Source organism: Bombus flavifrons, chromosome 1 (genome assembly GCF_040668555.2).
Source record: "Bombus flavifrons isolate JBK064 chromosome 1, iyBomFlav1_principal, whole genome shotgun sequence".
Lineage (NCBI taxonomy): Eukaryota > Metazoa > Arthropoda > Insecta > Hymenoptera > Apidae > Bombus > Bombus flavifrons.
In genome coordinates, this window is record NC_138442.1 from 10,484,704 (window position 1) to 10,510,794 (window position 26,091).

Consider the following 26,091-nt stretch of genomic DNA (forward strand, 5'->3'; position numbering starts at 1 on the left):
ACTTATGGCCTGTATGTACATTGACGCTCGTAAGTATTACGGCGCCTACTGGTTTCATACGCAAGGTGACAATAGTATGAAGTATCAAGGAAAGGTTTGAACGCTTAAATTTTTACATTTACGTAAAATTATGAGCAAATGTGAAGGTGACAGGAGAAAAGCGCGATAAATAAATTTTTGTCGATTTCCTGATTTTAATGTCATTTTATGATCGAAGTATTTGAACACTTGTCATAGAGAATTCTCACGTTCGTATTTTATGTGTTACATGTGTAAACGTTTTGGAACTTCATTGGCACTGTAACGAGACACGATTGTCATGATTACATTCGTTAAAACCAATCTGACAACGTGTAGAGAAATTACAAGATATTTTTCGATATTCGTTTCAATTATTCTTGTTATTTCTATACTCAGAGGTAAGATCACAATAGTTATTATTTTATTGAATGGATAAAACTATCACACCGTTGTGAGCCAAAAAAATCTTTATTGCACGCTCTTACAAAAACTAGGGTTAAAAACAAAAAAGCATCTTAAGCCTATCGATTAAATTTATCGATTGTAACTAAGACTATCTTTTAGTCATTGTTTCTTATAATTAACGCATCTGCATATGGATGGCGAGTACGAACTCACGTTGTCATTTTCAACAATTATTATATGGTAAATTATTAGGTAAATGTATCTTCGTGTATTCTTAACTAATGCAAATATGCGAAAGTGTATAAGGGCGGGTACAAATATAAATACACGCGAAATAGAGAAAGCAGAATAAATTTAGAAGATAACGTTTGGAAGATAAGACTTGGTTATACTTTTACAGTGCCTGTAAAAGTATGAATTTGCATGAACGTATCATTTTGAACGAATTTTTGAACAATTTTTCTTCGTTTTAATATAGTTCCAATGCTGAATGACGAATGTGCTTACTGGATTTAGATGTCGTTGATGGAAAGAATATCTTGATGTGACACATACTTTTGAAATATAGATATTAATCTTGTAAAAGTAATCTTGGAAGTCCACCAAATATTAACGTCAACTTACCATTATACCACACAGTCGATATTTTTAAATATTTAAAGTAGTGACCAAAATACTTATTTAATTACAAACTCAAATGCAAAGAAATGTTAATAATGTAAGCGAGATTGTCGGAACGAATTTAGAAATTCTTCTGGTATAAAAGAAAATGGTTCTCATGCATTTCCTCTATGATTTTTTTAACATTATTTCTTTCAATTATACTTGACACAGTGTTGTGTTTGTTTTAGCATTTACGTACTAATTAAGTCTGAGTATGTTAAATTTTGTATCATTTAGTAGTACTTTCACATGGCTACAAATGTTTCATACTACGAAAATAAAATGTAATAGAACTTGATAAAGAACTAAACACTTTAGTTTTGTAGCCACTATACTTCTTTCGATTTATTATTATTTTCGAATCTAAAATAAAGTACATATTAACTAAAATATCTCTTACTTGAGAAATAATAAAGCGGTATTGTTCAATCGATCGGTAAAAATTGATAATACATCCGATATATGACGATCAGATTGGATCGGAGCGATGTTAAACGATGGTAGGTTGCCTCTGGACGACAGCCTTTGAACTCTAACACAATCATGCGATTTATGAAATTTTAACGTGAAATCGGCGAATAGCTCGCGGCTCGCCGAAATTTAATCGCGTTGCTCGTCGTTTCGTTTTCGAGTTCTCTCTCTTTCTATATTGCGTCACTTTCCACCCCTCTTTTTCCTCCTTTTTTGCCTTTCAGCCGCTTAATCGATATCGAACCAGCAACCGATTTCAATTTACTTTTAATTTCCTTCGACTATTTCTTGCTTAGCGAGTTTCACGGACAGTCAGCAACCAGCCTGGCAAATATTTGATCGTTCATACGATTAGTGTTCCGTGTAAACACTGGACCCCGGTGAACATCGATTAAAAGAGAATAGTTGATTTGTTGTATCTCGTGAGCTGTTGAATGGAATCTTTGATCGGCCGCATAAGCCGCTATTTTTCAAATAGAAACTAATGATACTTAATGCTGTTAGCCAGGAACGCATGATTTTTACGATCTTCTCTTCTTGTTTTCTGTTTTGTCAACTGATTATTGCCAGCCGTTCACGGACCACCGTATTTCGTGTGCGTTGCCAAAGAGAGCGATTTCAATGGATCTTAAATCGAATAATTCTGGTCTTTGTACAGTAAATATGCTTTGAAACAAATAGAAGAATATTGATTAAAATGTTAAATAATAATTTCTGTGTCGTGAAACAATATATTATCGAATATTCGATTTGAAACGTTCTTGTAACCTTTGATCAATTGTGACATCATGACCATAAAAAGCAGGAAAATTGTGAATTACTTTCTGATATTTGTTAATACACGATTATAATAATATTATAATAATATAATAGCGAAATATTGTATATTACGTTGCAGTTAGCCGGTAATAACTACGCTACGAATGTTTCACTCGTTATATGTTATAATAAACGCATTAATTTCATTATTTTACATATTTTTCCATATTATATACATTTTGTGAAAATATTTGCATTTAAAAATTTCTCCATAAATGCATAAACATCCGTAGTCTATTAACAATCTTGTTACCCTTATTAAGTAACAACCGTACAATGAATAATTTCGTTAATCGGCAAAAAATTATAATTTTATAACAGACGAATTATCTCGATAGCCGACATTCATTAGTTGAAACAAATCGTCTAACCCGCTTTCTCCTGTTGCCTTTATTCAAAGTGGACGGCGATCAAGATAAACGCGAGTCGATATCGTATGCAATTAGCTGGCAACCGGTGAAAATTCAGTGCAAAGCGCATAACGCTAACAAGGTGGACAAACGGGAGGCCTGCGCAGCCTTCGATGCGAAATTCTGCAGCATCTACGAATACAAACTAAGCAGAACGCGGCAGCCACTTCACAGAGGGGTGTCCGCTATCTCGGTTCGTTAACGTTAATTAAGGGTAGACGTCGATAAAGGGAAGTCGTTATGTACTCCCCTATATCGATCGTGGCCGCCGACCACGTCGCCGTCGATGGCTTATCGTTGATTAACGGATAAACAAAACGTGTATTGCGTACGTCGCGTTAAATACGTTCGCCTCATGTTCCGCGCCCGTGCACGTCTAATGATGTATTAAACTCTTTGGAAACGTGCTGGACAGAAGAGTATGGAATTGGCCCGCGAGTTACAGCGGACGTATACAGTCGAGAAGAAAAATAAATAGACAGAAATCAATAGTGGAAACAGGTACCAATGAGAAGTTTCGTTAAATACAGTGTATTCAGGTAAAAATGTAGATATTAATTTTCATTGTTTATCAAATAATCTTATATAGGGTTAAGTATATAACTGGTACCAGTTCAATTATATTTCATTGATATCTGCTTTCACTACATGTGCATTTATTTTTGTGCCCGTCTGTAGATCTGGCTTTAACGCGAAAAACGCGCTAGATTTTCTTTGACTTTGAAGCGGTGATTTCGCGTCGGGCTTTCTGGCCGATTGAAAGCTGCCTGGTGCTCTTGGCAAAAATATCGGAACACTCAAATTATCGTTTTCCAGGTTGAATTGAGGGCGATAGAATTTCGCTATCCCAAATTCACGAACGTGGAAGTTGTTACTTATTTAATGATACAACAAGTGAAATAGTAGAATAGCATCGACTTATGTGTTCACAGTATCGTCTAGTAAATACACCCGTAACATAAAATTGTCCACATGTCGTTAAAGTTTCAAAACGTTTGACGTAACACGCATATCCGTACAAATTTTCTGTTCAAATATTTTCATGAGCCACTGCTAGTATACTGCCCTTGACAAATTGTCAAAGCATCATTGATCAAGCATATCTATGCAGATGGATATGGACGGCAATAATTTCTACATGCCGCGCCTATCCTCAATTAAAATTCAAAGAAATTAATCGATCGATCACTGGCAAACGCGAGAATCCGTGCACGTAAAACTGTGTAGGAAATTAATTCGATAGTTTCGAGGACATCATCGAGTTTGTCTTGCCGGTGTCATAACGATGATCCATGGTTGGCAACTTTCTTTCTTTCCTCGAAGTTTCGTCGTCGTCGACTAACGACGTGACGCAACCGGTCAGGAGAAAAGGGTCATCGGCGGAAGTTTCGAGCGCACTCTCGACGAGGGCTGTTTGTAGTAAACGTCTCGACCCTCTTGATTGTTCCCCGTCGTTGTTTCATCAGTATGCTCGTCGCGGCGTACCGAGTGGTTTGCCGTCTGAATAAGGAAATTAAACCATTTATACGAGGCTGCTCGCCCTGTCACGGGCCACGAAATATGGGGGAAGGTCTACGCTGGAATATCTGTGAGCAAGATTCATCCTCTTCTTACCTTACCGTCTTATTCTTTCAGCAGCGGTAGAAATTTCTTCGTTGTGAAAGTACGTCATCGAAAGAGTCATTTACAGAGGAAAACTTGTTTTTCTTCTGTTCGGGACGACACTCGTTCTGGATCTTGAGTAGCTCTTTCGTTTCTCTCGAGTTTTATCAGGCAAGATGAACGTGTTTACGTGGCCCGTAACATCGACGCGGTTCGTTGATTCTCAGAGAGGCTGTGCCCGTTTTAATCAATGCGAGGAAACAGCGATGTTTGTTTGCACGCAACTCCATCGCCTGCCCCGCGGGGGATATCGGTTTAACCGAGCGTGAACTCGTGGAAAGCACCGATTTATATCGCACGCTTTACATCGTGCCGCTGTCAGGTAATTCTTGCGGAACGCTTTTACGAACCTCGGTTGGAGAAGCCGAAACAGATTATCTTAGGATCTCCTTTTCTTTTATCGTCCTGGCAAATTATGAAACGTACTCCGACCGAGTTATACGATGATTATCGTGGCTTTCATCGATAAAGCGTGTTAGTTATTCATAGGTAAACATGCTTTTTGACACTGTGTACAGGAAAACTGAATTATTTCGTTTCAAGCTCAATGTCGATACCATTTTAGGTTTTCAAGAAATGCGAAGAAATTGCGAGATACGTATCGATGTTTTTATTGTCTCATACAACTTTTTCGTGAAATTATATCGGAATTTCTTCCAATATAAATAAAAATTCTTTTCTGTGAAATTCTTTTCTGTGTTGAAGTGAAATTTTATCTGGATCGCGGATGACCACTTTTACTACGCAGGATTAGGCTTGTGAATTCAGGAAATTCGATTCCATCTTGGTTAATAAGAAAGTATTTCGACGGTAGCTAATTTGGTTTAATCAACCTTTTCCTCCAGACCAATTTTTCCACCGTCTTCCTAAAACTCTCGCCGATCTTCGTTGCGAAAATTCATTCTCATGCAAGATCTTGGAATTCTATTCTCTCGTACTATGCGACGCAGGTTCCGCTTTCGTCGTGTTGCATTCCATCAGTGGCAATAACGTGTGCCTCGTGTAGCAACAAAAAAATAGAGGACGAGAAGGTAAGAGGATGGGGTTTCGTCACGTGAAATTGACAAACCTGACGACTTCGTCCCCTATTTCGTGTCTTAAATTTCTTCCGTTTCTTTTTTCTTCTTTTTCTTCTGTCTGTTTTTTTTCATTCCAAACGACTACCGAATGAATGGTTCATTTCCATTCTTTGGCGGTGGCTCGGGCGCATCGTCGACCCGCTTCTCTTTCGGGTCAAACGATCCTCTCTCGGCGAGCTAGCACTCCGCGAGGCAAACTCGTTTCCACGCGAGCTACGTCGACCTCGTTGCACACAAGCCCGAGGCCGGCTTGTCCGCGTCCACGAATAGTTTCAGACGAATAGTTTCGCGATGAAAGTGAGTTACCGAAAACGAGACATCGTCGCGTCGTGGCATTGAGTCCTGTCGAGGCAGTTCGGTTAAACGGCTCCGTTTCTCCCCTTTTCGGCCTCCTCTGGCGTGTTCTTTGTTTCCGCGAATTCACTTTGGCTTCGAGCTGTTGTTATTGTCGGGTGTTTCGCGCCAGTTTTATATGGTTTTGACCGCGATGGAGAACCACGATAGCGAAAAAAAAAAAAAAATATAAAAGAGCTGTTTGATCGTCTCTGCTTGCTGTCGTTTAGACGAATATGAATTTTCACTCGAATGCTTAAATTTATATGTATGTGAGGGTGAAGAGAAATATTTCATGTTTGTATATCTAAGAAGGCTTAGATTTATATCTAACAATTTTAGACCTAAATTTGAAAGTTTTTATTTGAATTTGAACTTGAACTTTCGCATAAACTGGAATTTGAATTTAGACATTCGGAAACCTCAGTGTTACTTACATTAAAAACATTCCGAGAAAATCGATTATGTTTCCCATTTCTAGATCAAACGAAAAGATCATGATACTCCTTCACACGTGAGAAAACACCGTTGATTGTTTCCGATTAAATTTTAACGTTAACGGCAATTCAGCCAACGCAATTTCGTAACAATTACCATGGAAGTTTAACGTAACCACGGAGCGTACCTTCCTTGCTCATCGTCGTCGTTGGAAGCTTAATTATTCAAAGTTCTTCAGCATTTAATCAGAACAAAATTACAACGCTCTTTTGCTTATCTCTTCCCTGCCTCTCTCTCTGTCTTCTCTCTTTCTCTCTCTCTCCCCTCCCTCTTTCATCGGAACTTTGATCAACGCCCCCTCCTTTCGAAGCAACCACAATTTTCTCGCTTCTCGAACATTCTAATCTGGATCAAAGACATTCTCATCTCGATATCCACGGTGAATCGTGTTTCGAACCCCTGGTAACCAAAGTTAGACCGCGAAGAAGAATCTCATCCGACTTTCAGCTCTGTTTTATCGCGCACGAATGTTTGGAAAAGCTGGGCGACGACTAAATGAAGACTAAAACAATGGAACGTAAGAAGAAGAAGTGTCCGAGTTTGTATTGAAATCGAAAGAAACAGGCGTGTTCGTCTCGCCAAGTTATTACGAACACGTTCGTCAGTAACGTGTACTGTTTGATCTCGCGTTGCAGCGATGAATTCTCTGATTGGAAAGAGTGCTCGAGCTACACGCTCGAGTACATATATCGTTACTATTAGGGCTAAAACGCCTGAAAAATTCATCATACTCATCCACGTTCTTTACGATCCTTTTTACATGATATTCGCGAGCACTTCTTTGATAAGAAGAAGCTTTTTCTCGAGAACGATTGTGGATTACGGTGCTTAGCGTTATGAAAGAAGCGCCAATCGATCTTATTACATTACCATATAGACTACGGATGCTTGCACATTTATGGAAAATTTAAATGTGCAAAATTGCACTGAATGCGCGTGACATATACATACAAGAATATATAGAATATCCAAAGCGAAGTGGATGTTTTATATTACGGTATAAAATTGAATTTCGTTTTGATACTTAAATTTTTTGTATCTCAGTCTCGTTTTCATTCCACGCGGAAGAAGGATTTTCAGCGTTCTAGGAGAATTTTTAGCATAAAATTGAAAGGAGATATCAAAGGTATCAATATTGACTCTTTCATATTTTCCTTACTTAGGACATTTTTTAACGATAGAAAAATACGTTTCGGTCAAACATGATGAAAAGAAAACATGGGGATTGGAGGGTGGAATAAATCTCTAGGTTCTGTTTATTCAGTCGTATTCATAAAAGTTGAATTTGCATGAACGTTATACTAAAATTCAATGTACTGTTTCCTCGTTAAATGATCTACAAATATGTTATCGAAGTCATGTTAATTCGAATTTCTCTGGTATCTGATTCGTGTAGCGCAGCTCGAAATTGACGATGATAAAATATCGCGAAACAAGAGGGGGAAAGAAAAAGCTACGAAAAAAGGAGAACAGCGAATCAGAAGGAAAAAGGTGAACACGAAACATTTCCTTCGTGAACATGAAAGTTAGATGTAACCGGGCTTAACAGCGTCTCGCGGCGGCGCGTAATGAAACGGAATTGTATTAAATTGCGCTGTTTATCTCTCACGAGATCAGCCACTCGGTCTCTCTGCTGAACTTTTTCACGCGACCCGGCATCGGTTCTTTTACGGAATGTTTTCTATTATTCTCCGTTGCCGGTGTGTTCAAGCTTTCCTCCGGTATCTGAGCGTGCAGTAGTGGAGCGAATTAAAATTCACGTCGCTCTGTGATCAAGCCCGCGAAAGTTTGCGAAAAAATTTGGCGAACATTCCGCTCACGTCAGCTCGCGTGTTCTTCTTCGTCCACTGTGTTGTCGCCTCGAGATTTACACGCGTGATTCAGGAATTAATACGTTTACTCGAGTCGAATTTGAGTTAATGCACCGATTATTGATTTGTGTAATCTTCACATTTCGTTTAGGATATATTACCCTGTTTTAGTATAAATGGATACAGTATGGTTTTAAATATGATTGCGATATTTATGGGAATAATATGCGACTCAAGATAGTCATTTTGTTTGATTATTGTATTTTAATTATATATTAAGCTATTACCATTAACTGTACCCTATTGGTCTTGTGTTATATTATTGCATATTAATATATCTTTGAATTGTATATACATCTTACATGAAACACGTCGTGCATACTGTACTTCTTGTTAATTAGTTTTTAATCATCTTTGAACGAAAGGCTTATTTCATTTCCCTCGATGACAGAAAGACACAGCCTCAAAGAAAAGTTTATCGACAAATTCAGTCATCGCCGTTCATATTTTATATATATATATATATATATATATATATATATATATATATATATATATTATTTTATATATATGATATATATACTTTATATATATTTTATATATATTTATATAACATATTTTTATTTTCATGTGTCTTTTGCAAGTTACAATTTGTTATTCGAAATTGCTTGCATACTTTACGACTACTTAAATTCTAGAACGTTACTATTACAAAACACGTAGAATAATTAGCGAGTAATTAGGCTGAATTTGATAACGTGTTAAACATTTGACTTGTTTGATTTCTTTCGGGGTTAATTCTTCACAGGGTTTCACGTTCGAACACCTTTATCTCGTCTTCTCTTTGAAGTTTCTCCGGTGAAGTCTTCTCTCGAGATACGTACACACTTCTATGTGGAAAAATAGTCGCGATTTCTCTTGACTTAGTCTCGGTCGCGTTCCGCGACACATAGCCACAGTAGAATCGGTCCAATGTCCTGACAAAACGGTACGTGTCCTCGAGAACAAACGGCCGATGCATTTATGAGATTTAAATCGCCTAAGCGGTCCATTTCCTCGGCTATGCATTATTCACCGGTTCCACGGTTACCCGAATGTTTTATATACCCTTTTTCATTCTTCTCCTTTTCTTCTTTCTTATATACATCTTCCCTTTTTCTCTCTTCTTCTTTCCTAACCAACTTTCCGAGCTGGTAACTGCACCAACTTCCTCAGATACGTCAGCTTATCGCGTGGCTTCACAGGAGAAGCTGAAGAGGAAGACGAAGAAAGGAGAGCTAGGTTTACCGTTTTTGCTTTGTCTATTATCATTTTTCACGCAGCCGGTTGCAAATAATGCTAAATGCTGCGTGCCTGTCTGGATATTTGCATGCATCACATATCTCGACGAATCTGTCGCTCTTAGAAATTTCTTTCCCGGTTTTATTGTCTCGTTAACGATAGTATGACGGTGCTGACAAAAATACCCGAATTCTTTACAGGCATACAATTGCAGCTAGAAGATCTTGCCAATTATATAAAACGTTCGATGATTTTGAAATATAGCTAAAATCGGTGTGCATATCAGATTGATTAGATGTATACTTTTTCACATGTATTTCACTGCGCTATTATACACAATTGATCGATCAACTTTAATCGGATGAATTACTTCAATGAATTCGATAATTTCAGCTTTTGTGTAGTTCACATCAAACTACCGAACCCGCTCCAATCAACGAGGTATATCCAATTCTCCATAATTACCACGACTCTCTTCTCAAATATCTTGCCAGGCTTTTTCGAGTATAGTGAAAAAAAGATCGTCTCAAGGTTCTATCTTCGTAGACTGTTCGTCCGAAGGAGCACGGCTTGATCTTATATTGTTCTTATTTGCGCACCGGGATACAGTACAGTGTCGGAATGGTTTTCAACGGTTCCAACCTCTCTTTCCATCGACCACTTTTCTTCTTCTTCTTCTTCTTCTTTTCTTCCGCTACCCTAACAGAATTCCCGTTTCATCGCGTTTCGATTTTTCTCGTACGTCCCCTGCCGGCTATTCTCTCTATCGTTTCGATTTTCCTCGACTATTTCAAGAAATGTAAATTTCTTTGGCAACCTCCGAGGCCGATGGACGAGCGTGTGCACGTACAATCGCATGCCGCGCGTCTCGTTCGGCCGGTTTTTGGTATTCCGGCCGGGAATCTGCACGCGTTCGCCTCGGCAGCAGCAGCACAGAAATTTTCGGATCTCGTAGAAGCCCTCGAGAGACATGGCCAATGTCCAGTTTCGTGCTTGCCTTGCCACTTTAATTATCCCTCTTTTCTGCGTCGCCATCCCCTCTCGTACGTTACACACCCGTCGAAACTCACGTACACCTTTTCTACGTGATGTAAAGCCTCGACGAATCCGTCGCAGGATCTTCGATTTACTTCGTTTCTAAAGGATGTGCAAAAAAACGACTGTCCGGTCGGCGGTACAATGACTTTATCGGACGGTATTGGAGCCATTAGTCTCGTTCTTTGGACCGATCGTGTTTACTGTTAGAGTTCTTTGACTTCTTCGAACGCGTAGATGACGATGATTCCGAAAGTGAAGGCTTGTTAATGTTATAAATTTTATAAGGAAGAAATTTATCGTGATATTTCTTTATTTTATAGAAGATAAGTTTTGAATCTTAGAATCTGATCATTTTAATAATTTAATAATTTGCTTTTGAATAAAATACGATTGTCTTAGACAATTTAGGAAAAATGTGATATTTCGTCTACGCAAGGCTCGATCTACTTATATTATCGAAAAATGAAACAAAAATTTGACGTTGTTATGTCGAAATCTACAAGTTGGTATAACGTGTACCAAAACGAAAGTCACCTAGTTTCAATTATTTTTAATTGACATTAACAGAAGGAATGCGACATCGATCGTCCCACAAATTGATCGTACCGTCCCTGCCTATTTAACTTCTAAAAAAGATATCTTTACCGAGTTGAAAGACAATCGCGTTCAACAAGAATCAAACGAAGACCTGCTTGTCCTGTTCCGATCGGAGGTCTCATGTCAAATGCCAGAAAGTGGAGGATTAACGAGCGTATTTCTCGATGAGACGTCGAACGTATCCGAAATCGAAAGCTCTCTCGTTATTCCGACGAAAGCTCACGCGAAAACGTTGAAAACGGACTGTTGCACTCGAAGACACGTCGTTGGAAAACGTTCAACGTGTATATGTATACTGTCGATAACCCTGCAACTTTCAATATTTTATCGTCAAACAGACGCGGGAATATTAAACTTAGGTCCCTAGGGGCTGTGCTACGTACACCCTACGATAATGTAGCCCTGTTTGACGATAAATTTCCAACGATATTCGCGATTTTTCTTTTAATATCCCCCGTTGCACACACATTGGTAGTACCAGACGGTGCAATAATGTTCCACGCGAAACGCTATTACGCACCAGCTTGAATTTTCCGCTGTTGCTGTTTGATTCACACTGCGTTTTCAATGTACATTTTATTTGTAATTTCACCGCTCGACGCGGGTTTGTTGTAACGTATAATATGGAAGTTATGTTTGCACATTCTGTGTCACGAGCAAATTACGGTCGGTGGGAAGAGTTTAGTGGAAAATTGAGAATTTATAATAGAGTATTTAATTGTGAAAAGATAGAAATATCAGTGGACCAAATTTCTATTAGAACAGTGGCGCTTTTAATAAAAGAAATCAACGTGGATAACAAAGGATAATTGTGAAATAAAAAGTAAAAAGTTGATGTTAGGAACTAAAGAAATACTTATATTTTTATTTTCAATTAGATATATCATTTTAGTTTGTAATAAAATATTCTGTGTGATTTAAGTTCTAGTAAGAAGATGGCTCTTATTTCGTAAGACGCACATTTCTCTTTTCTAAACCACCACTAACTGTCTCTTCTTAACATTGAATTATATCACTGTGTTATCTTATTAAAAAATAATCTTTTCTTCGACCGAAATTCCTAATATTCTGGTTATTAATGTTTCACATATATGTATGGATTTTGTTGGAAAATTAATTCGAAATTTATTTCCTTCTGCTTAACGAACGTGCATTTGGTTTTGATATCTATCATCGATAACCAGTGATCTACGCGACACAAAATGTATTAAACAAAGCTGTTCACTGATCAGAGGTTCCGTATAATTATAATTATCTGTAATTTGCTATTTGTAATATATTATAATGTATGTTTTAATTTGCGGTAGAATGGGAAATACGGAATATTCTGCGGACTGCAGGTGAAATATTTAATATTGCAGGCCATGCGTCGAGTGATCATGATGAACGATATTAATCAAGCATTACAAGGTAATCGGAGTGTACAGTCAATAAAAGCTACTATGAATGTCTGTTCAGTCGGATAGATCTATTCTCAATTTATTTACCAAGCTAGCGAGACATCACATACGAGCGTTTCTTTACATCTTCTTCCAATTCCTATCTCTTTTTAAAACAATTTTGAAGAACTTCCTTCCTGTTTTTATTTCCTTCGAGTAATCGAATGAACGAGTCCAGCGCAAGACTTCGAAACCCCAACAACGCCAATAAAAGCTTGGAGCACAGGCAGGAAGCATTGGCCAGGATCGAGCAACCGTTTCGACGATTAGTTTTCCTAGAATAAAATTCAACGATCTCTTCGATTTCGCGGGAACGACGTTTTACAAACGATCGTTTCGTCCAAGAACTCGTTCCGGGTCGAAGGAGATAGAATTATTCCATTCGAAACGGATGACATATTCGTATGTCAAAGGTGTCTTCGACATTTTCATGGATGGATGTATCGGTACGTCAGATTTTCACATATCATTTCGTAACATATTTAAGCACACGTCATACTATTCTCTTGTTTTTATCGGTTGGGATTAGGTTTTATTATAATTCACAGGAATTCGTTTATAAGATTAACTTGTAATAATAATATGCAAATTTTACCAAAATCTGTAAATTAATGAACCACGAGAAGCAGTATTCCCTAACTTTGTATGATATCAATCGAGTATAAATTTAAATTATCTATCAGAAATATTATAATATTATTGCTTGCATTAACTACGAAAGTATTGATCTGAATTATAATTAAGAACTTAAAGAATATGAAAACAAGGTGCTGGTCTTTTAACTAACAAAACATCTGTCTAAGATTTAGCTTTTGAAAATTGGTTTCGTCGTATCGCAATATATCGATATTAAACTCTTTGTATTTTCTCACTAACGAATGCTTTATTCCAAATTGTACTGGACTATCGTCTTTGCAAATGTATTAAATTAATTTCTTTCTCGAGTAAATCAGGTTTCGCCGAAAAAAATTCCAGAGTATTTCACCAACGTGAACCAACGCTTCGCTTTCATCCTCCGCGCGTTCTAAAATCTTTTCTTCGTTGAGATATCTCACGTTCATATTGGCTTCTTGGTGATCGAACGATCGTGAGCATGGATCGGCCATCGCGGTTTTACGACGACCACATCGCGTGGTCTGGTCGTAGAACGGCGATAAAAATCGCTCATGAAAAGTAAGAAGTGTGTCTCTTTTCTTGTGTCCGCTATTCGTCCTCGTCGCCGTTTACGTCGCCGATTTCTTTGCGTTCTACTCGCGTGCTCCGTGCTTTACGACCACGTCTTGCGCCACCGCATGAATTAAACGTACGTAACAACATCGTAAACCGCGACTTTTACGCGGCTACTGATCGTATTCGTTCGAGCTGCTTTCCCACTCGTTTCTACTACGATTTTTCATGTGTTTCTGGCAATCGTTGAAACAGGATGTGAACAACACTGTCTACAATTACGCTGGAATTAATTTTTTCCAGTTTTCAAATAAAATAATTTTGAAATATGAAAGACGAAGATTTTGGGTATTTCGAAAATCTGGGACGTGTTATGATGTAATTTATAACGCGAAATTTCATTTTAACTGATGTCAAACAGTTATGCAGTGTAAGTGTACAAATGTCCAGCATTCTAACGTATAAGTGGAAGTTATGCTGCGTGTTCTTCGACTGCAAATTTATCAGGGTTTGAAATCTGAGTTTACAATATTGTTGAGATTTCATGTATTTATGACTACCACCGAAGAAACAAACTCTAACCAATGATTTGTTTCGTCGATGGAATATAACGAGCACAATACTGTAGTATCGTAAATAGTCTAGAGTAAGGACAAGAAAGGATGTTCTATTTGAAGTGAAGTTTTAGTTCTATTTTAACAAACAATACCCAATGCAATAGCTGACTGCAATATCTTCGTACGTCTTATTCTCACACTCGGCTCACAACTTCTTGTATGTATCGCCTTCTTGCGTCTCCTGTTAAATGCCTGAGGTGTAAGTGTTGTCCGTGATAATCGTAGCGCTGGCTGTAAATGTCGCTGTTGGGGTACTGCTGCTTTTTCTTCTAATTTAGATGCGTGGAAGAAAAATCGGAGAGACTCCGGTCGCCGGGATTCGGAGCCGGGTCCCGAACGTTCGCAACCTAAGGCGCCAGCCACTGCTTTTTTTTTTTTTTAATAACGTTTATTTAAACCAAGATACATATTAATACATTTGGGTATTCACAATAAACTATGAATTTGATAATATGTGTTAGGCAAAAGTACCGATACGCGACGGTACGACATAGCCATAATATATTATGTGTCGGCGCTTTACATTTTTTGTGTTAAAATCTAATCTTTGGATTTAAGCCGCTGGGGAGCGGAGCTTTTATGTAATTTTGTTTTTGCTTGATTTTTCTGTCCTGAAAACTTGGTCGCAAAACAGGACGCTTCGGTAGTCTACTTTTTGGGTGCTGTATAACTTTGGGGAGAGGCGGGATGATAGGAAGGGGGAGGGGGATGTTAAATAGGTTTATTTACAATATTTACAATATTTACAATGATTACACCTGTGTTATACAGGGGCAGGATTGAGTTCTGTCGGTTTAATGATTTTCTCTATTATTTTATTATGGATTCGGTATCCACCAGTATTTTTTTGTGTTTTTTCTGTTTGTCTTTAGTGTCTTTTAGAGGGAGAGCCATGTTGTATCTCCACCTAATGTCTGCGGTTTGTCCGTTTAAATTTTCTTCGTAGAGTATAGTTTTGGTCCCTATTTTTCTTTTTATGTGATAAATTATTGGAATGTTATTTTGGTCTGGGAGGTAGTTTTTTTCGTCTAGGTATAGGAAAGCTTCTGGGGGGATGTAGCCTGTTGTTAGAGCGTTTTTGTAGTATGCGTCGTTTGGAAATAAGCAACTGAAGATTAAGCTGTTTTCTTTTATCTTAGCCGCTTGCGCGAAGTAGTTTCTTATTAATTTTAAGATGCGACAGTCTATGCGGTGAATGTTGGCTAATTCGTAGATTATTTTGTTTTTAACATATCTTTGAATCCGCTGTGTTCGGATCTGTAAGTACTCAAACAAGCTCTGATGCATTTTCTTTCGAATATGCGAATTTTTTCCATTTGGGAGGCTGATATGTTGTACTAGATTGGGCAGCCGTAGGTTATGATCGGTCTGATTAGTGCTTGGTAGCACAGGATTTTTACTTTGCTGTTGAGATGTTTGGAGTAGAATAATCTTTTTGTGTGCCAGAATGCTTTGCTGGCTTTGGAGAGTTGTATTTCGATGTGCTGCTTATAGTTTAATTTTTCGTCTATATTTATGCCTAGGTATTTTACACAGTTTTTGTGTGGTATGAGCTCCCCTTCGTTTGCTTTTTCCCTTAGTTGAAATTTTGTACCGTGTTCTCTTTCTATTGGGCCGATTTTGCTTGATTTGGGTCTAAACGGTATGGTTTCGCATTTGCTTGCGTTGGTTTTTAGTTTCCATGTGTTGTAGTAATCGTTAATTTTCTCAAAAAATTCTTGGAGTTCCGTTTTTATTCTTTTGGTTTTGCGGCCTGTTACGTAGTAGATTAGGTCATCTGCGAAGGCTGTGGAGCGTTTATGAGTGGATGTATTGAGATTAAAGAGGTTTAGTAAGTCACTATTGTAAATACTGAAAAGTAACGGGGAATTTACTGTACCTTGCTGCAGACCGTTTTTTATGGAAAATTCTTTGCTTGATGTGTGTGAACCTTCAGTCATTACGAATGTTCGGCGCTAACCACTGCGTTGCCGTCGTCCGACACTAGTTAGTGTCGAGTGGTGGTATTTGCTATCGAGTGCAGCCACAGGCCTTTTTGTCCACGATATTACAATACCGTGATATTTTATCTTCTTTTTTGCATGTTATGCATTTTTGCAACTTCGCATTTCTCATAAATGCAAAAACCATGTCCCCAGTGTTTACTTATCCGATACTACTATGAAGATTTTCTTGAAAAACACATCTGCATCCAGTGAAAAATTTTTTATACAAGAAAAACAACAGGAAAGAACCTCGATTGACGTCTATTTTACGATATTCTCCTCTTTCACGTCTTCTCTTCCGCGAATGAAATGCTCAGATGAAGAAGAAGATGTTCGCGCGCTGCCGAGGAATTTCAGGCACGTTCCCAGCCACCAGGGTGGAGGGTGGTTCGCCAGACGACGCGGATAAACTTCGAAACGACTCGTCCTTAGCGGTCATAAATTCTTTGCTGGCGGCCGGTTATCGGAAATAAACGAATTCGTCCGTGCGAGATCCCTTAATCCGTCTTCGCTGGTTTCGTCGAATGTGAAAAACGATGGAAGGCGCGGACGAGACAAGGGAAAGGCCGGAAACCGTCGAAAACGTTGAAAGCCACCTCCGCGAAAAGGGTGGAGACGTCTGCGAACGGAAACGGACGATTAACGAGAGTTTCCGCGAACCGATCGATCATTTAACCCAACTCTCGCGTTCCTATCTCCACGGCTATTCAGCATCCAGCCAGAAAGTCGTGCGTTCGAGTCGATACCAGGGTATTTCTAACTTTGCTGACCTATGAATGTGGCAAAATTTGTTGACCCAAATGCGATAAATGTTTCATAATTTTTGTTTCGTAGGAATTTTTGTTAGCGAGGAAAGATACGACGTGAAACATTTAGAAATCACTTTGTAAGAAATACGCTTTAGAAAGCCTTTATTTCGTAAGTACAATATATTACGTTGACACTATTTGCAAACATCCAGTTAATCTTCGTTCGGTGCATTGTCGTCTTGTGAAAGAATGGCCTTGCTACAAAATGCAAGGACCTCGTCACTTCGTTGCAGTTGATGTTGATGCGATGGAATCTCTCGTCGTCCTTTGCCTATTATCCTATGCTTCCTTATACAAAATACGTAGCGTGTTCCTATCGGAGATCTCTCGAAGAACGGAAATACACGAACACAGTCAGACATTGATTCTGAGACGTATTTTCTTACAACTTTTTTATTTTTCATCGAATCCAACTTTTTAACTTAAACAGATTTCTAACAGTTCTATGTTCCAATCTCTGAATCCTTGTAATTTATATTATATAACAAGTTTGCTTAAAGTTGCTGTATCAGACATTAAATAACCTGCAAATGCAGCGATAACGACGAATGGTTAACGAAGAAATGTTGATACAAACGAAGCGACTGAAGCACGTCTACCGTGTTGCCGTCTTGGGTCTCGTATCAAGAGCCATTGAATAATTCCGGTCACGTTGGTTTATAGGTGACACTTGATTCTCGGTATTTATGCACTGGCACATGCATCGATTGTTGATTTTGTCGATATATGCATCGCGGGTTTGGTTTTGTAAATTGAAACCGATCGATTGATCACATTGCCCTCGAAGGTTTATAGCGTAGATTATTACGTTCGAATTTATCGATTTGCCATGTAGAGTATCTTAAATTACATGCAATTTATGTTCACACTTTTGTAAACGAAACACCAAATGGAATAGCTTACTACTAAGCGAACTCACTCCATTACACCTCGTTGTACGATACGTAACTCGACCAATAGCTATCGCAATAGATTAGTCTTGTTTGCCGAACCTCTTAGTCCGCCGATCCAATTTAGCCAACACCATAACCGCAAGTCCAATTAGAGAAACGAATTACCAAACGTTGCCGAGTTAATCGGTCTAATCTAATCCAATATTTATCGTACGATCATACGATAAAACTATCATCTTCTTCCATGTGTAATGGTACTTTCTTTCGAATGAATGTATTTTTTAAGTATTATTGTTCTAAATTCAATCACTAAAAAATAAAAAAATAATTAATCTCGTTCTATCCCTTAACTGACGTTATCCTTGCTCTGTGACTCTATGATATCTAAATTCCGACTTGTTCACCATAATTTATAGAATTTCATCAATTCTATCGTCTTCGTTCTGAACCTTTTCCAAATACTTGAACTTCTGATATTTTCTACCAAACAAATTTACACGTTACACGCCATACATACACCACTGAATTTCGTTGGAATTTCTCACCTCATCAGAGAGTTAACCCCCGGCCAGTACATGTCGATTTTCATCAGCTTAATGAAAATGCAAATGAATGCGTCCCTAAAACGCTTCTTACTACTTAGATTACTCCTTCTCGCGTTTTTCCACGTCCATTGAATCGGTCGTTGATCATTAATAAGCCTGGAACAAGCATCCGCGACGATTCTCGTCCGAGATTACCAGATTAATTAACGACGATCGACTACTCGCACGAGCGAGTATACAAAGATTGCCTATGTTCAAGCAAGGGGAGAGAGTTTCCGCGGTCTTAAACGCGTCGGAGGAAGGTTGGCAATCGGTCGAACGACCGATCGAACTTTGTTCGAGCGTGAAACAAAGGTGTCGTCGAACGATCTCCGATCGGAGCTCGGTCGAGGACCGCATCGCATTCAGATCGAACCGCAATTTCACCGTGTAATTGGAACGGGACCAGGGACAATGGGGGTGTGCAGACGGTTTTGCGCGACGTTTCCGGCTCCTTTGGCCCCCTTTCAACCCTCTTAAGCCGCCAGCCTGATTGCTAATTAGATCCATCGGCACGCGCGCTATCCTCCCGACAGGCTTCTCGTGTTCGTTCGAGCTGCTCGCTTCGAAACTCGAGCCGAAAGACGCTTTTGCCACGCCGAAACGGAGGAATTTCAAGGGCGAGATTGTCTGACGAACTTAGGATCACGAACCACCCCCCTTTTTTTTAGTCCTATGCACGAGACGGATGGTTTTAGGATAATTAGATGATTCAGATTTTGCTTCGGTTGCTGGCTGTTGATACACTTACCAGTTCTGAGACTGAATCGCAAAATTCGCAGGTTTGATCATTTAGAAAGAAAATACATCTTACTTGATGATGTGACATATGACAAAAGGAACAATGTAAACCATACAAATCAGCTGACAAATTGACGGTTTTCTAAAAACAACCAAAGGTATAACTCTTAGGAAATAATATCATACAAAATCTTGGTAAAATGTCCGGCAAAAGATCTCTGAAATTCGTACAATCGTTCGTATAAAATCTTCTTCTTGGTCAAGTCCTTTCATACAAAATTTTGAAGCACTGCAGTAGCTCGTAAAAAGTCTTATTGCAAATGCAGGTACATGAAATAGGGGTAAAGTACTATCCTAGAAACAAACCTTCCTCTGTAACTGACCACATAAAGTCACGCTTCGTGATATTGATCGTAAATTAACACAATACTAGCGTATTCAGGATCGAGGCTATTAAGACGATCATAGAGAGAGAGAGAGAGAGAGAGAGAGAGAGAGAGAGAGAGTCTCGTTGGATCTGATGCGCGATCGAATGAAATCGAGTGCATCGGCCGGAGAAGCTCGCGATCGCGGTATTCCCTTCAACCCTCCAAGTGCAATTAATTATCGTTCAATTGAACCGAGGATGTTTCACGAAGGGAAGAGCGACATTAGAGGCGTGGGGGATCTCTTCGCGGATCATTAAGCGGACGAAATGGAGCGTCCCGTCGCTTGCCGAGGATACGACTAATTATTTCGTGTATACCACGGTTGTTATTTCATCGATTCATTAACAGTCGACTCGTGGACGAAGCGGCGTTAACGGCGAATATGAACCACGATTTCAAGATGGACGATAAACCGGATTCTTTCTTGGCCAGGCGATTCATTTTCCTTCGAGTTTCCTCGAGTATACTTCATGGTTTCTCGATTCGAATAGCGACTGCTTCTTTCAACCAACTCATCCCTTTTCAACGGGATGGTTACCAGCGAACGCTAGAGACTTCTACCCTGCAGTCTTGTGGATTCGCCAATTTCACGGTGAATTCGTGTTTTTCAGGGCAACGCCCCAATTATTCCGAGCTTTCGGCGCGCGTCTTCGTCGATAACTACCGTGGCGGACAAAAGAAAGTTTATGAAATAAGAAGTATAAAGTAACATCATAATTTTACAAATTTAATTAGAGCAAGCAATAAATCTCTGGTGGGTCGACAAAGAAGGTGTAGGGGAAATTTTGGTCGAGCCAGGATGAATACATGCAGTCCTTTGCTCATGGTTCTAATAGTACGAGTCAATTTCGCTTCGTTCTCGATCTTCTCAAATTCTAATAATGTATGTCAATAATAATAATAATGATAAAAATAATAATAATTTTGGTAAGGATAGTATGATTTAAAAACAAGGGGGGAATGTTTCTAAATCGATGTATTTTGTAAGTTCGAAGTCTAACGCTCGATCTTGAACTGCACTTATTAAATATTATAAACGTTTCTCTGCTACTAAATACTGATAATTGAAAGTATACACTTTCGCCCGCCCATTCGAGAAATATATTAGGTTGTCCGAAAAGTTTCTTTCGTTTCATAACAACAATTACTGTGTTATATTATTTTATTGAATTAGGTGTGATCCATTTCGTTCTATTTCTATTATCATGTCCGTGCATAATTCAATAAACTCATATAAAACAAAAAACATTGTGCATCTATTATTTCCTTATAAAACGAAAGAAACTTTTCGGACAACCTAATAATACGATCTACACCATAGAAATAGTTTTACCGAATAGACCACCGTTACCAATGGGATAACAAATTTTTGGTATAAAATTTTTACTAAAATACATATCGATCTTAAACTTACTTTTATCCTCCACTGTCTATCCAACGAGGGAGACTGGCAGAAAGCTACGCGATCAGCTTTTTGCTCTCGCAGCGTGGCCACAAGGGGGTTAATGCCACCCGTGGTTTTATGCGATATTCCATTAAGAGGGTGCCCCGGCATCGTTCTATTAAGTCGTCTCCTGGCGAGCCGATAGGCTCGGACGGGAAATATCGGCGGTTACGTCGCCGCGACGCGACGTTTATTCCGCTCGGCCTGGAGCCGACATTGCGACTGGCAGCCGCGTCGATTCCACTTTAAATACGCGCCACATTCGCCTGTCCTCTGTCGTCCTTGTGTCACTAGTTTGATCGACTTGTTCGATGGTTTTGATGAACAATGCATCGATCCCGATCAACGTCGAAATTTTGGCGGCTTTTCAACGATCCTCAGATAATGAGAGATTAATTGAAATAGAGCGGCTATTAAGGTAGTGTCGTGAAATACTTCATGATTAGAGAAGCCTTTTTCTCTATTATTTCGGATTTGACTTTAGTCTTGGAGCGCTACATTTTTTTTACTATGTCGGATTCGTACGTGACAATGTATTTTGTTCATTGTTATCGTGTCTATTGTGGACTTTTAATACCAGCACTCCAAATTAATTAGGGTTTTATTATTTTGCAGAGAACTTTTTATTATTCTAATTTGAAGTATGACCGGAATGCGAATATTGGTAGCAGCTTCTAGTTTATTATACAAAGTTTAATGGTGAACAATTAATAGATAAAACAGGTGTTTACTTTATGAATATCAAAGAAGTAACGCTGCTGTCGTTACAAGCAACTTCCGTTTTTAAGACAGTCGCCCGAGTTGGCCCTTTCTGATTACTTACTTTCATCATTACGATACTTTGTAAATGGAAAATGTTTGAAAACTGAAGACAATGGATAAGAGACAATTGAAAAGTACGAAGAAACAAATCAATGTAGATGAAAACGTAGTACTATATAATGGCTAGCAGTATATTGATAGTGAATAAAAGGTATAAATACAGAACTTTTCGATAGCTTTGACAATTCAGTTCTTTCAATTCTTTCAGGTGCCACTATGAAGTTGTTATATCTCGTTGTATAGGAAATAATTTAGATTTCTGTTCTTGACATACATGTGGCTTACTCTGAGTTTTTAAAAGAAAAGTTTCATCTTAACATTGCCACGAATTTCACTCTGCCAAGAATTCTCATAAGTTAACTTGCTCATTCGTTATCAAAGGACCTCGTACTTTCCACTTTAGCTCTTCAGGATACAGTTTCTTTTCATTCTCCATTTTCATAGCTACAAGGACAATTGAGAATTCTTTTTCGAAGGAAACATCACCTTATTGTCGTTATATTTCATAATCCAGTTATGTTATATATATATATATATATAAACGTTATATTTATGATTAAAATTGATTAGCCTAACTTAGCTCAATTAATGTATTTGAAAGTATACGTGATAGTGATATGATTAGAGTGAATAAGTACACAGAAAGATTAAAAGTACAATTTATAAAAGAATGAAATAATCTTACGTTTTTAAATGACATCAATTGTTTCTTTCCTTCCATATTCTTAGAAATATTCTTTCATATTATTTTCAAGAAGGAAATCAATTCAGAAAGGACATGAAAAGAAAAATACATAATGCTATTTAAGAGATGCAAGATAGCTTCGTACAAAAAGTCCTTTTTACATTAATAGTATCTAGAACTCATAGTTTCGACGAGTTTAATAATTTGAATGTTAATATCAAAAGAATTAGTCAGATTATCTCGACTCCTCGACACATCGATAAAATTTGTTATTTTCACTAACAAATATAATTATTCACAAGCTTCTAACTGCAAAGGAAGATGAAGTGTGATCTTCGCATTGTACTCAAAATAATAGATTCTTTGACTATTGATTTTCAGATATAAAAGAACGTACTTGGAAAAAAAAAGAATACCAGGAAAAAGGAACTGGTATCTTTTCTTGTATTTTGGAGCTTAGAATTTTCAGTATTCAGCAAACGTACACTGCGATTAGACCAAAATTCTGGTCGCTGAATTTTCTTCTAATTTTCAACGTGGTTCCCAACGATCGACCGAACGGACGACCAAACAGATTATGCGCGGTTGTCCAGGGATTCAATTTAGCCCGGTCCGCGATTAGCGAGTGAATGGAAGTGCTTGTTTGCGTGTATAACGCGTGGTCGAAACTCTCGCTAAAGTGGCGGGAAACGCCGGGACCGAAACACGTTGCAGCCACATCGTGAAATCGAAAGTGCGCTAGAGAGAGGATAGCGTATGTACGTCCACGCGAGTCCATATTTCATACGCGATACAAGTTTACAACCGCTTCATCGTATTCCCATCCTTGACAGAATCCATCCCCATATACACTGTGTTTTAGAAAGTTGGTATTCAATTTGAGAGGTATTTGGTACTTGTTGAAACAAATAAAAAAGCGAATAAATATGAATAAACATTCAAATAGAAGGTTAATATACATGAATGCAAATATTACCAGATACTTACGCGTTTATAGCAAATTTAAAATAGAAAAAGTGAGCAGAATGCTTATAATACAGAAGGATGTATGAAATATCCAAAATGTGACACGTTATTATATTTAGCTAATAAAACAATATATAGATACAAACGTAATCAAATCTTTCATGCTGTTATAAGTTCACAGTCGAGAACATCTTTTGACTCAAGAAATAATGATTTAATTTAGATCCACATTTGTTACGAGTTGCTTATTTCGATCAGCTTTACATGTTCCTGAAGTTTGCCACCAAGTTTCTGAAACACCATGTATACGATTTCGTGCAAATTCTCTTAAAATCGGATCGCGTTTTATATCGCTGTTCGTAATCGTTCGGTTCGTTCGTGACCTCGTTTATTTTTTCTGCGCGACTATCTCGGGCAATATTCTCGCGGATTAAAATCGTTCCAATCTCAATTAAAACAGATAGCGTCGTGAAAATAAAAGTGAATGGGAGAAAATGTGGAGGAGGAAGAAAAAATCCATGGATACGAGCTTGGTACGGTTAATTTGAAATACGGAAAGATGGGAAGATCCATCGTACTGTCAGGCTTCGATATTATTAGATTAGGATGTACGAGTAACGATGGTTACGTTTTACGTTGGTATCGTTAAATTAAGATTTAGAGCGAGCATGGGAGAAGATTAGCTGAGGAATTGGAACAGTGTAACATTGAAACAATTAGACCAATTGTAGGAAATAAAAGAGCGATTCGACAAGGAAGAAGATTACTACGATATCGTACAACTTGCGAAATATAGGAATATTTTAAATCCAATGGAGAAGCTCCTTGCGCAAGATAGATTCGTGCATTGTGGCAATTAAATCCGTAGATCCTAGACGTAGCCTACGATAGCAACAACATAACAGGTATTCTGTATACTGAGCGGATCCAAAAATACGTCCTCCATTATGACCTTAGCGATCAGTTCAGACATTTACAATAAAAAATAAACCAGAATATTCTATTTACTAGAAAATTCTATATTTATAAATATATCTTACATATATTCAATGTAATATTGGAAGTACAAATTTTTGAAAAATAAAATATAGTTTGTTCAAAAAAATTCCAAATAAGAACTAGAAGGATTTCAACGTTGCATCGCTATAAAATTCGCCTTTTATTTAAACAAGGGTAAAAAAAGCAGGGAACATAACGAGGGAAGCTCTCTCTCTTGGTTACTCGATATTACTAAGTATCGATAAATATTTTCAACACGAATCCAACCATTTACGTCCGTGGTTCACTACATACAATTCCTGTTATGTATCCGTAACGAAATCCTCATCGAATTGCAACGCTTAACGGATTGGCGAAACATATGAAAATCCAATCAAACAACGCGTGATACGTCTATGCGTTCGTACGTGTATAGTGTATAGCCAGAGGCGGCGTGAAACGTTGGAACGAATCGTTCTCCAGCGATATTGTTCCAGTTTCATTGATCGGCGGCGGGTTCGTTAAGGGATAGCAGGGCGCGTGTTTCAAGTGCCTCGAAAAGTTGAGATCACGGTGGTCCCCGCCGGTTTCTATTAATAGATGCACGTGTGCACGCATGACGGGGCGCACCCCGATAAATCAGCGACACGATAAAAGACTGGTCGGAGAACCCGCGAGGCCCACGCACACGCAGATACGACCGGCAAAATCTCCTGGCGATTTATATAGATCGACAGGAAATGCTTGCCAATAGGCAACAAAAGATTTATCTTTCAATTTTTTAGATAGATTTTCGACCAATTTTTTGACGGTTTGCATGGTGTGTTGATTTTTGGTTCTGTTCAAACTTGTAGCGTTTGAGTAGCGGTCGTGATTGGATCGGTCGTTTTCATTTTTGATCATTTTATCGTTTGATTCGTCTTGCACGATTGAACTAGGACAGTTACAAAATGAAATTTAACGTAAAAAAAAAATCGTTGATCTTTAAACTAATAATCGCGGCTCGAGTGGTCCGCAGAAAAATTAAGGTCAAAATAGATCGACATATTCTATCTTTATAATCGTATTACAGGACCTGGACCTATTACGCTATGAGCAATCAGACCTGCATTCATTCCACGTACCAACTTTTTACCTCTGTATAATGCTTGAAATACTGAGAATTTTAGGCCTTCACGTCCTAAATTGCACACATATATAGTTCTTAGAATTCGAGGTTTCAAATAAAAGAAGCTATCTGGCATGTTGGCAAGAGATCAAGACGTGACTTCTATTGAAATATCCGGTCGTAGCTTGTAATTGTAATTTGAAATGCGATCAAATAATGTTTAATATTTAAAGGTTTACAAAACAGTGTACATTGGTCAAGATTGTCCAAATGAATAAAAATTATAAAAAATTCTATAATGTTGTAAAAGTTTTAAAAGTGTTCTCTAACGATCTAT

The 26,091-nt window shown here is 38.2% G+C and overlaps 2 protein-coding genes across 8 annotated transcripts in view; one reads left to right on the top strand and one right to left on the bottom strand.

Annotated features, from left to right (window-relative positions):
* Positions 1-26,091, top strand: part of hiw (MYC binding protein highwire) — a 264,809-nt gene that overhangs the window by 102,211 nt on the left and 136,507 nt on the right. The window lies entirely within an intron of this gene.
* Positions 1-26,091, bottom strand: part of LOC138186472 (uncharacterized) — a 118,829-nt gene that overhangs the window by 91,997 nt on the left and 741 nt on the right. The window lies entirely within an intron of this gene.